Raw genomic sequence first — 14,397 nt, 5'->3', positions numbered from 1 at the left:
TAAAATACCTTTGAAATCTCTATTGAATGAGCTATCATCCCTGTTTTTAGATGAGAATAAAACAACAACTGTCCAGTATCAAAGACGGATCTCACTCCAGGGTGATAGCAGGACACCCCACCTAGTCACTCAGGGAGAATCAGGACATTCTGATTTAGAGTTTCAAAATAAAATACCTTTGAAATCTCATATATGAGCTATCATCCCTCTGTATTTAGATAAGAATAAAACAAACACTGTCGAGTATCAAATACTCATTTCCCTTCAGGGTGATAACAGGACACCCCACCTAGTCACTCAGGGAGAATCAGGACTTTCTGATGTACAGTTTCAAAATAAAAGACCTTTGAAATCTCTATTGTATGAGCTATCATCCCTGTTTTTAGATGAGAATAAAACAAAGACTGTCCAGTATCAAAGACTCAACTAACGCCATGGTGATAGCAGGACACCCCATCTAGTCACTCAGAAAAAATCAGGACATTCTGATGTAGAGTTTCAAAATAAAAGACCTTTGAAATCTCATATATGAGCTATCATCCCTCTCTGTTTAGATGAGAATAAAACAAAATCTCTCCAGTATCAAAGACTCATCTCACTCCAGGGTGATAGCAGGACACCCCATCTAGTCACTGAGAAAAAATCAGGACATTCTGATGTAGAGTTTCAAAATAAAATATTTTTGAAATCTCTATTGTATTAGCTATCATCCCTGTTTTTAGATGAGAATAAAACAAAAACTGTCCAGTATCAAAGACTCATCTCACTCCAGGGTGATAGCATGAAACCCCACCTAGTCACTCAGGGAGAATCAGGACTTTCTGATGTAGAGTTTCAAAATAAAAGACCTTTGAAATATCTATTGTATGAGCTATCATCCCTGTTTTTAGATGAGAATAAAACAAAAACTGTCCAGTATCAAAGACTCATCTCACTCCAGGGTGATAGCAGGACACCCCATCTAGTCACTCAGAAAAAATCAGGACATTCTGATGTACAGTTTCAAAATAAAATACCTTTGAAGTCTCATATATGAGCTATCATCCCTGTTTTTAGATGAGAATAAAACAAATACTGTCCAATATCAAAAACTCATCTAAATCCAGGGTGATAGCAGGAAACCCCACCTAGTCACTCAGGGAGAATCAGGACATTCTGATGTACAGTTTCAAAATAAAAGACCTTTGAAATCTCTATTGCATGAGCTATCATCCCTGTTTTTAGATGAGAATAAAACAAAAACTGTCCAGTATCAAAGACTCATCTCACTCCAGGGTGATAGCAAGACACCCCATCTAGTCACTCAGAAAAAATCAGGACATTCTGATGTACAGTTTCAAAATAAAATACCTTTGAAGTCTCATATATGAGCTATCATCCCTGTTTTTAGATGAGAATAAAACAATAACTGTCCAATATCAAAGACTCATCAAACTCCAGGGTGATAACAGGACACCCCACCTAGTCACTCAGAACAAATCAGGACATTCTGATGTAGAGTTTCAAAATAAAATACCTTTGAAATCTCTATTGTATGAGCTATCATCCCTGTTTTTAGATGAGAATAAAACAAAAACTGTCCAGTATCAAAGACGCATCTCACTCCAGGGTGATAGCAGGACACCCCACCCAGTCACTCAGGGAGAATCAGGACATTCTGATTTAGAGTTTCAAAATAAAATACCTTTGAATTCTCATATATGAGCTATCATCCCTGTTTTTAGATGGGAATAAAACAAACACTGTCCAGTATCAAAGACTCATCTAACTCCATGGTGATAGCAGAACACCCCCATCTAGTCACTCAGAAAAAATCAGGACATTCTGATTTAGAGTTTCAAAATAAAAGACCTTTGAAATCTCATATATGAGCTATCATCCCTCTCTGTTTAGATGAGAATAAAACAAAAACTCTCCAGTATCAAAGACTCATCTCACTCCAGGGTGATAGCAGGACACCCTTTCTATTCACTCAGAAAAAATCAGGACATTCTGATGTAGATTTTCAAAATAAAATACCTTTGAATTCTCATATATGAGCTATCATCCCTGTATTTAGATAAGAATAAAACAAACACTGTCCAGTATCAAATACTCATTTCCCTTCAGGGTGATAACAGGACACCCCACCTAGTCACTCAGGGAGAATCAGGACATTCTGATGTACAGTTTCAAAATAAAAGACCTTTGAAATCTCTATTGCATGAGCTATCATCCCTGTTTTTAGATTAGAATAAAACAAAAACTGTCCCGTATCAAAGACTCATCTCACTCCAGGGTGATAGCAGGACACTCCATCTAGTCACTCAGAAAAAATCAGGACATTCTGATGTAGAGTTTCAAAATAAAAGACCTTTGAAGTCTCATATATGAGCTATCATCCCTGTTTTTAGATGGGAATAAAACAAACACTGTCCAGTATCAAAGACTCATCTAACTCCATGGTGATAGCAGGACACCCCATCTAGTCACTCAGAAAAAATCAGGACATTCTGATGTAGAGTTTCAAAATAAAAGACCTTTGAAATCTCATATATGAGCTATCATCCCTCTGTATTTAGATAAGAATAAAACAAAAACTGTCCAGTATCAAATACTCATTTCCCTTCAGGGTTATAACAGGACACCCCACCTAGTCACTCAGGGAGAATCAGGACTTTCTGATGTAGAGTTTCAAAATAAAAGACCTTTGAAATCTCTATTGTATGAGCTATCATCCCTGTTTTTAGATGAGAATAAAACAAAGACTGTCCAGTATCAAAGACTCATCTCACTCCATGGTGATAGCAGGACACCCTTTCTAGTCACTCCGAAAAAATCAGGACATTCTGATGTAGAGTTTCAAAATAAAATACCTTTGAAGTCTCATATATGAGCTATCATCCCTGTTTTTAGATGAGAATAAAACAAATACTGTCCAATATCAAAAACTCATCTCACTCCAGGGTGATAGCAGGAAACCCCACCTAGTCACTCAGGGAGAATCAGGACATTCTGATGTACAGTTTCAAAATAAAAGACCTTTGAAATCTCTATTGCATGAGCTATCATCCCTGTTTTTAGATTAGAATAAAACAAAAACTGTCCAGTATCAAAGACTCATCTCACTCCAGGGTGATAGCAAGACACCCCATCTAGTCACTCAGAAAAAATCAGGACATTCTGATGTACAGTTTCAAAATAAAATACCTTTGAAGTCTCATATATGAGCTATCATCCCTGTTTTTAGATGAGAATAAAACAATAACTGTCCAATATCAAAGACTCATCAAACTCCAGGGTGATAACAGGACACCCCACCTAGTCACTCAGAACAAATCAGGACATTCTGATGTAGAGTTTCAAAATAAAATACCTTTGAAATCTCTATTGTATGAGCTATCATCCCTGTTTTTAGATGAGAATAAAACAAAAACTGTCCAGTATCAAAGACGCATCTCACTCCAGAGTGATAGCAGGACACCCCACCCAGTCACTCAGGGAGAATCAGGACATTCTGATTTAGAGTTTGAAAATAAAATACCTTTTAAATCTCTATTGTATGAGCTATCATCCCTGTTTTTAGATGGGAATAAAGCAAACACTGTCCAGTATCAAAGACAGATCTCAATCCAGGGTGATAGCAGGACACCCCACCTAGTCACTCAGGGAGAATCAGAACATTCTGATGTAGAGTTTCAAAATAAAATACCTTTGTAATCTCTATTGTATGAGTTATCATCCCTGTATTTAGATGAAAATAAAACAAAAACTGTCCAGTATCAAAGACTCATCTCAATCCAGGGTGATAGCAGGACACCCCACCTAGTCACTCAGGGAGAATCAGGACATTCTGATTTAGAGTTTCAAAATAAAATACCTTTGAAGTCTCATATATGAGCTATCATCCCTGTTTTTAGATGGGAATAAAACACACACTGTCCAGTATCAAAGAATCATCTAACTCCATGGTGACAGCAGGACACCCCATCTAGTCACTCAGAAAAAATCAGGACATTCTGATCTAGAGTTTCAAAATAAAAGACCTTTGAAATCTCATGTATGAGCTATCATCCCTCTCTGTTTAGATGAGAATAAAACAAAGACTCTCCAGTATCAAAGACACATCTCACTCCAGGGTGATAGCATGACACCCCACCTAGTCACTCAGGGAGAATCAGGAGATTCTGATGTAGAGTTTCAAAATAAAAGACCTTTTAAATCTCTATTGTATGAGCTATCATCCCTGTTTTTAGATGAGAATAAAACAAACACTGTCCAGTATCAAAGACCTTTCTTACTCCAGGGTAATAGCAGGACACCCCATCTAGTCACTCCAAAGAAAAATCAGGACATTCTGATGTAGAGTTTCAAAATAAAAGACCTTTGAAATCTCATATATGAGCTATCATCCCTCTCTGTTTAGATGAGAATAAAACAAAAACTCTCCAGTATCAAAGACTCATCTCACTCCAGGGTGATAGCAGGAAACCCCACCTAGTCACTCAGGGACAATCAGGACATTCTGCTTTAGAGTTTCAAAATAAAATACCTTTGAAATCTCATATATGAGCTATCATCCCTCTCTGTTTAGATGAGAATAAAACAAAATCTCTCCAGTATCAAAGACTCATCTCACTCCAGGGTGATAGCAGGACACCCCATCTAGTCACTGAGAAAAAATCAGGACATTCTGATGTACAGTTTCAAAATAAAAGACCTTTGAAATCTCTATTGCATGAGCTATCATCCCTGTTTTTAGATGAGAATAAAACAAAAACTGTCCGGTATCAAAGACTCATCTCACTCCAGGGTGATAGCAGGAAACCCCACCTAGTCACTCAGGGAGAATCAGGACATTCTGATGTACAGTTTCAAAATAAAAGACCTTTGAAATCTCTATTGCATGAGCTATCATCCCTGTTTTTAGATGAGAATAAAACAAAAACTGTCCAGTATCAAAGACTCATCTCACTCCAGGGTGATTGCAGGACATCCCATCTAGTCACTCAGAAAAAATCAGGACATTCTGATGTACAGTTTCAAAATAAAATACCTTTGAAGTCTCATATATGAGCTATCATCCCTGTTTTTAGATGAGAATAAAACAATAACTGTCCAATATCAAAGACTCATCAAACTCCAGGGTGATAACAGGACACCCCACCTAGTCACTCAGAAAAAATCAGGACATTCTGATGTAGAGTTTCAAAATAAAATACCTTTGAATTCTCATATATGAGCTATCATCCCTGTATTTAGATGGGAATAAAACAAACACTGTCCAGTATCAAAGACTCATCTAACTCCATGGTGATAGCAGGACACCCCCATCTAGTCACTCAGAAAAAATCAGGACATTCTGATGTAGAGTTTCAAAATAAAAGACCTTTGAAGTCTCATATATGAGCTATCATCCCTCTCTGTTTAGATGAGAATAAAACAAAAACTCTCCAGTATCAAATACTCATTTCCCTTCAGGCTGATAACAGGACACCCCACCTAGTCACTCAGGGAGAATCAGGACTTTCTGATGTAGAGTTTCAAAATAAAATACCTTTGAAATCTCTATTGCATGAGCTATCATCCCTGTTTTTAGATGAGAATAAAACAAATACTGTCCAATATCAAAGACTCATCTCACTCCAGGGTGATAGCAGGACTCCCCACCTAGTCACTCAGGGAGAATCAGGACATTCTGATGTACAGTTTCAAAATAAAAGACCTTTGAAATCTCTATTGCATGAGCTATCATCCCTGTTTTTAGATTAGAATAAAACAAAAACTGTCCCGTATCAAAGACTCGTCTCACTCCAGGGTGATAGCAGGACACCCCATCTAGTCACTCAGAAAAAATCAGGACATTCTGACGTAGAGTTTCAAAATAAAATACCTTTGAAATCTCATATATGAGCTATAATCCCTCTCTGTTTAGATGAGAATAAAACAAAAACTCTCAAGTATCAAAGACTGATCTCACTCCAGGGTGATAGCAGGACACGCCACATAGTCACTCAGAAAAAATCAGGACATTCTGATGTACAGTTTCAAAATAAAATACCTTTTTGAAATCTCTATTGTATGAGCTATCATCCCTATTTTTAGATGAGAATAAAACAAAGACTGTCCAGTATCAAAGACGCATCTCACTCCAGGGTGATAGCAGGACACCCCACCTAGTCACTCAGAAAAAATCAGGACATTCTGATTTAGAGTTTCAAAATAAAATACCTTTGAAATCTCTATTGTATGAGCTATCATCCCTGTTTTTAGATGAGAATAAAACAAAGACTGTCCAGTATCAAAGACTCATCTCACTCCATGTTGATACCAGGACACCCTTTCTAGTCACTCCGAAAAAATCAGGACATTCTGATGTAGAGTTTCAAAATAAAATACCTTTGAAGTCTCATATATGAGCTATCATCCCTGTTTTTAGATGAGAATAAAACAATAACTGTCCAATATCAAAGACTCATCAAACTCCATGGTGATAACAGGACACCCCATCTAGTCACTCAGGGAGAATCAGGACATTCTGATGTACAGTTTCAAAATAAAAGACCTTTTAAATCTATATTGTATGAGCTATCATCCCTGTTTTTAGATGAGAATAAAACAAACACTGTCCAGTATCAAAGACCTATCTTACTCCAGGGTGATAGCAGGACACCCCATCTAGTCACTCCGAAGAAAAATCAGGACATTCTGATGTAAAGTTTCAAAATAAAAGACCTTTGAAATCTCATATATGTGCTATCATCCCTCTCTGTTTAGATGAGAATAAAACAAAAACTCTCCAGTATCAAAGACTCATCTCACTCCAGGGTGATAGCAGGAAACCCCACCTAGTCACTCAGGGACAATCAGGACATTCTGCTTTAGAGTTTCAAAATAAAATACCTTTGAAATCTCATATATGAGCTATCATCCCTGTTTTTAGATGGGAATAAAACAAACACTGTCCAGTATCAAAGACAGATCTCAATCCAGGGTGATAGCAGTACACCCCACCTAGTCACTCAGGGAGAATCAGAACATTCTGATGTAGAGTTTCAAAATAAAAGACCTTTGTAATCTCTATTGTATGAGCTATCATCCCTGTATTTACATGAAAATAAAACAAAAACTGTCCAGTATCAAAGACTCATCTCAATCCAGGGTGATAGCAGGACACCCCACCTAGTCACTCAGGGAGAATCAGAACATTCTGATGTAGAGTTTCAAAATAAAAGACCTTTGTAATCTCTATTGTATGAGCTATCATCCCTGTTTTTAGATGGGAATAAAACACACACTGTCCAGTATCAAAGAATCATCTAACTCCATGGTGACAGCAGGACACCCCATCTAGTCACTCAGAAAAAATCAGGACATTCTGATCTAGAGTTTCAAAATAAAAGACCTTTGAAATTTCATGTATGAGCTATCATCCCTCTCTGTTTAGATGAGAATAAAACAAAAACTCTCCAGTATCAAAGACTCATCTCACTCCAGGGTGATAGCACGAAACCCCACCTAGTCACTCAGGGACAATCAGGACATTCTGCTTTAGAGTTTCAAAATAAAATACCTTTGAAATCTCTATTGCATGAGCTATCATCCCTGTTTTTAGATGAGAATAAAACAAAAACTGTCCGGTATCAAAGACAGATCTCAATCCAGGGTGATAGCAGTACACCCCACCTAGTCACTCAGGGAGAATCAGGACATTCTGATGTACAGTTTCAAAATAAAAGACCTTTGAAATCTCTATTGCATGAGCTATCATCCCTGTTTTTAGATGAGAATAAAACAAAAACTGTCCTGTATCAAAGACTCATCTCACTCCAGGGTGATAGCAGGACACCCCATCTAGTCACTCAGAAAAGATCAGGACATTCTGATGTACAGTTTCAAAATAAAATACCTTTGAAGTCTCATATATGAGCTATCATCCCTGTTTTTAGATGAGAATAAAACAAATATTGTCCAATATCAAAAACTCATCTCACTCCAGGGTGATAGCAGGAAACCCCACCTAGTCACTCAGGGAGAATCAGGACATTCTGATGTACAGTTTCAAAATAAAAGACCTTTGAAATCTCTATTGCATGAGCTATCATCCCTGTTTTTAGATGAGAATAAAACAAAAACTGTCCAGTATCAAAGACTCATCTCACTCCAGGGTGATAGCAGGACATCCCATCTAGTCACTCAGAAAAAATCAGGACATTCTGATGTACAGTTTCAAAATAAAATACCTTTGAAGTCTCATATATGAGATATCATCCCTGTTTTTAGATGATAATAAAACAATAACTGTCCAATATCAAAGACTCATCTCACTCCAGGGTGATAGCAGGACTCCCCACCTAGTCACTCAGGGAGAATCAGGACATTCTGATGTACAGTTTCAAAATAAAAGACCTTTGAAATCTCTATTGCATGAGCTATCATCCCTGTTTTTAGATTATAATAAAACAAAAACTGTCCCGTATCAAAGACTCGTCTCACTCCAGGGTGATAGCAGGACACCCCACCTAGTCACTCAGAAAAAATTAGGACATTCTGATTTAGAGTTTCAAAATAAAATACCTTTGAAATCTCATATATGAGCTATCATCCCTGTATTTAGATGGGAATAAAACAAACACTGTCCAGTATCAAAGACTCATCTAACTCCATGGTGATAGCAGGACACCCCATCTAGTCACTCAGAAAAAATCAGGACATTCCGATGTAGAGTTTCAAAATAAAAGACCTTTGAAATCTCATATATTAGCTATCATCCCTCTGTATTTAGATAAGAATAAAACAAAAACTGTCCAGTATCAAATACTCATTTCCCTTCAGGGTTATAACAGGACACCCCACCTAGTCACTCAGGGAGAATCAGGACTTTCTGATGTAGAGTTTCAAAATAAAAGACCTTTGAAATCTCTATTGTATGAGCTATCATCCCTGTTTTTAGATGAGAATAAAACAAAGACTGTCCAGTATCAAAGACTCATCTCACTCCATGGTGATACCAGGACACCCTTTCTAGTCACTCCGAAAAAATCAGGACATTCTGATGTAGAGTTTCAAAATAAAATACCTTTGAAGTCTCATATATGAGCTATCATCCCTGTTTTTAGATGAGAATAAAACAAATACTGTCCAATATCAAAAACTCATCTCACTCCAGGGTGATAGCAGGAAACCCCACCTAGTCACTCATGGAGAATCAGGACATTCGGATTTACAGTTTCAAAATAAAAGACCTTTGAAATCTCTATTGCATGAGCTATCATCCCTGTTTTTAGATGAGAATAAAACAATAACTGTCCAATATCAAAGACTCATCAAACTCCAGGGTGATAACAGGACACCCCACCTAGTCAATCAGGGAGAATCAGGACATTCTGATGTACAGTTTCAAAATAAAAGACCTTTGAAATCTCTATTGCATGAGCTATCATCCCTGTTTTTAGATGAGAATAAAACAAAAACTGTCCAGTATCAAAGACTCATCTCACTCCAGGGTGATAGCATGACACCCTTTCTAGTCACTCCGAAAAAATCAGGACATTCTGATGTAGAGTTTCAAAATAAAATACCTTTGAAGTCTCATATATGAGCTATCATCCCTGTTTTTAGATGAGAATAAAACAAATACTGTCCAATATCAAAAACTCATCTCACTCCAGGGTGATAGCAGGAAACCCCACCTAGTCACTCATGGAGAATCAGGACATTCGGATTTACAGTTTCAAAATAAAAGACCTTTGAAATCTCTATTGCATGAGCTATCATCCCTGTTTTAGATGAGAATAAAACAAAAACTGTCCAGTATCAAAGACTCATCTCACTCCAGGGTGATAGCAGGACACCCCATCTAGTCACTCAGAAAAAACAGGACATTCTGATGTAGAGTTTCAAAATAAAATACCTTTGAAGTCTCATATATGAGCTATCATCCCTGTTTTTAGATGAGAATAAAACAATAACTGTCCAATATCAAAGACTCATCAAACTCCAGGGTGATAACAGGACACCCCACCTAGTCACTCAGGGAGAATCAGGACATTCTGATGTACAGTTTCAAAATAAAAGACCTTTGAAATCTCTATTGCATGAGCTATCATCCCTGTTTTTAGATGAGAATAAAACAAAAACTGTCCAGTATCAAAGACTCATCTCACTCCAGGGTGATAGCATGACACCCCTTCTAGTCACTCCGAAAAAATCAGGACATTCTGATCTAGAGTTTCAAAATAAAAGACCTTTGAAATTTCATGTATGAGCTATAATCCCTCTGTTTAGATGATAATAAAATAAAGACTCTCCAGTATCAAAGAAACATCTCACTCCAGGGTGATTGCATGACACCCCACCTAGTCACTCAGGGAGAATCAGGAGATTCTGATGTAGAGTTTCAAAATAAAATACCTTTTAAATCTCTATTGTATGAGCTATCATCCCTGTTTTTAGATGGGAATAAAACAAACACTGTCCAGTATCAAAGACAGATCTCAATCCAGGGTGATAGCAGGACACCCCACCTAGTCACTCAGGGAGAATCAGAACATTCTGATGTAGAGTTTCAAAATAAAATACCTTTGTAATCTCTATTGTATGAGTTATCATCCCTGTATTTAGATGAAAATAAAACAAAAACTGTCCAGTATCAAAGACTCATCTCAATCCAGGGTGATAGCAGGACACCCCACCTAGTCACTCAGGGAGAATCAGGACATTCTGATTTAGAGTTTCAAAATAAAATACCTTTGAAGTCTCATATATGAGCTATCATCCCTGTTTTTAGATGGGAATAAAACACACACTGTCCAGTATCAAAGAATCATCTAACTCCATGGTGACAGCAGGACACCCCATCTAGTCACTCAGAAAAAATCAGGACATTCTGATCTAGAGTTTCAAAATAAAAGACCTTTGAAATCTCATGTATGAGCTATCATCCCTCTCTGTTTAGATGAGAATAAAACAAAGACTCTCCAGTATCAAAGACACATCTCACTCCAGGGTGATAGCATGACACCCCACCTAGTCACTCAGGGAGAATCAGGAGATTCTGATGTAGAGTTTCAAAATAAAAGACCTTTTAAATCTCTATTGTATGAGCTATCATCCCTGTTTTTAGATGAGAATAAAACAAACACTGTCCAGTATCAAAGACCTTTCTTACTCCAGGGTAATAGCAGGACACCCCATCTAGTCACTCCAAAGAAAAATCAGGACATTCTGATGTAGTTTCAAAATAAAAGACCTTTGAAATCTCATATATGAGCTATCATCCCTCTCTGTTTAGATGAGAACAAAACAAAAACTCTCCAGTATCAAAGACTCATCTTACTCCAGGGTGATAGCAGGAAACCCCACCTAGTCACTCAGGGACAATCAGGACATTCTGCTTTAGAGTTTCAAAATAAAATACCTTTGAAATCTCATATATGAGCTATCATCCCTGTTTTTAGATGGGAATAACACAAACACTGTCCAGTATCAAAGACAGATCTCAATCCAGGGTGATAGCAGGACACCCCACCTAGTCACTCAGGGAGAATCAGAACATTCTGATCTAGAGTTTCAAAATAAAAGACCTTTGAAATCTCATATATGAGCTATCATCCCTCTCTGTTTAGATGAGAATAAAACAAAATCTCTCCAGTATCAAAGACTCATCTCACTCCAGGGTGATAGCAGGACACCCCATCTAGTCACTGAGAAAAAATCAGGACATTCTGATGTACAGTTTCAAAATAAAAGACCTTTGAAATCTCTATTGCATGAGCTATCATCCCTGTTTTTAGATGAGAATAAAACAAAAACTGTCCGGTATCAAAGACTCATCTCACTCCAGGGTGATAGCAGGAAACCCCACCTAGTCACTCAGGGAGAATCAGGACATTCTGATGTACAGTTTCAAAATAAAAGACCTTTGAAATCTCTATTGCATGAGCTATCATCCCTGTTTTTAGATGAGAATAAAACAAAAACTGTCCAGTATCAAAGACTCATCTCACTCCAGGGTGATTGCAGGACATCCCATCTAGTCACTCAGAAAAAATCAGGACATTCTGATGTACAGTTTCAAAATAAAATACCTTTGAAGTCTCATATATGAGCTATCATCCCTGTTTTTAGATGAGAATAAAACAATAACTGTCCAATATCAAAGACTCATCAAACTCCAGGGTGATAACAGGACACCCCACCTAGTCACTCAGAAAAAATCAGGACATTCTGATGTAGAGTTTCAAAATAAAATACCTTTGAAATCTCTATTGTATGAGCTATCATCCCTGTTTTTAGATGAGAATAAAACAAAAACTGTCCAGTATCAAAGACGCATCTCACTCCAGGGTGATAGCAGGACACCCCACCTAGTCACTCAGGGAGAATCAGGACATTCTGATTTAGAGTTTCAAAATAAAATACCTTTGAATTCTCATATATGAGCTATCATCCCTGAATTTAGATGGGAATAAAACAAACACTGTCCAGTATCAAAGACTCATCTAACTCCATGGTGATAGCAGGACACCCCCATCTAGTCACTCAGAAAAAATCAGGACATTCTGATGTAGAGTTTCAAAATAAAAGACCTTTGAAGTCTCATATATGAGCTATCATCCCTCTCTGTTTAGATGAGAATAAAACAAAAACTCTCCAGTATCAAATACTCATTTCCCATCAGGCTGATAACAGGACACCCCACCTAGTCACTCAGGGAGAATCAGGACTTTCTGATGTAGAGTTTCAAAATAAAATACCTTTGAAATCTCTATTGCATGAGCTATCATCCCTGTTTTTAGATGAGAATAAAACAAATACTGTCCAATATCAAAGACTCATCTCACTCCAGGGTGATAGCAGGACTCCCCACCTAGTCACTCAGGGAGAATCAGGACATTCTGATGTACAGTTTCAAAATAAAAGACCTTTGAAATCTCTATTGCATGAGCTATCATCCCTGTTTTTAGATTAGAATAAAACAAAAACTGTCCCGTATCAAAGACTCGTCTCACTCCAGGGTGATAGCAGGACACCCCATCTAGTCACTCAGAAAAAATCAGGACATTCTGATGTAGAGTTTCAAAATAAAATACCTTTGAAATCTCTATTGTATGAGCTATCATCCCTATTTTTAGATGAGAATAAAACAAAGACTGTCCAGTATCAAAGACTGATCTCACTCCAGGGTGATAGCAGGACACGCCACATAGTCACTCAGAAAAAATCAGGACATTCTGATGTACAGTTTCAAAATAAAATACCTTTGAAATCTCTATTGTATGAGCTATCATCCCTATTTTTAGATGAGAATAAAACAAAGACTGTCCAGTATCAAAGACGCATCTCACTCCAGGGTGATAGCAGGACACCCCACCTAGTCACTCAGAAAAAATCAGGACATTCTGATTTAGAGTTTCAAAATAAAATACCTTTGAAATCTCATATATGAGCTAGCATCCCTGTTTTTAGATGGGAATAAAACAAACACTGTCCAGTATCAAAGACTCATCTAACTCCATGGTGATAGCAGGACACCCCATCTAGTCACTCAGAAAAAATCAGGACATTCTGATGTAGAGTTTCAAAATAAAAGACCTTTGAAATCTCATATATGAGCTATCATCCCTCTGTATTTAGATAAGAATAAAACAAAAACTGTCCAGTATCAAATACTCATTTCCCTTCAGGGTTATAACAGGACACCCCACCCAGTCACTCAGGGAGAATCAGGACTTTCTGATGTAGAGTTTCAAAATAAAAGACCTTTGAAATCTCTATTGTATGAGCTATCATCCCTGTTTTTAGATGAGAATAAAACAAAGACTGTCCAGTATCAAAGACTGATCTCACTCCAGGGTGATAGCAGGACACGCCACATAGTCACTCAGAAAAAATCAGGACATTCTGATGTACAGTTTCAAAATAAAATACTTTTGAAATCTCTATTGTATGAGCTATCATCCCTATTTTTAGATGAGAATAAAACAAAGACTGTCCAGTATCAAAGACGCATCTCACTCCAGGGTGATAGCAGGACACCCCACCTAGTCACTCAGAAAAAATCAGGACATTCTGATTTAGAGTTTCAAAATAAAATACCTTTGAAATCTCATATATGAGCTAGCATCCCTGTTTTTAGATGGGAATAAAACAAACACTGTCCAGTATCAAAGACTCATCTAACTCCATGGTGATAGCAGGACACCCCATCTAGTCACTCAGAAAAAATCAGGACATTCTGATGTAGAGTTTCAAAATAAAAGACCTTTGAAATCTCATATATGAGCTATCATCCCTCTGTATTTAGATAAGAATAAAACAAAAACTGTCCAGTATCAAATACTCATTTCCCTTCAGGGTTATAACAGGACACCCCACCCAGTCACTCAGGGAGAATCAGGACTTTCTGATGTAGAG

Source organism: Notothenia rossii, assembly GCF_949606895.1.
Source record: "Notothenia rossii genome assembly, contig: scaffold_26, whole genome shotgun sequence".
Lineage (NCBI taxonomy): Eukaryota > Metazoa > Chordata > Actinopteri > Perciformes > Nototheniidae > Notothenia > Notothenia rossii.
The sequence above is the reverse complement of the archived record's forward strand: the minus strand, read 5'-3'. Positions refer to the sequence as shown.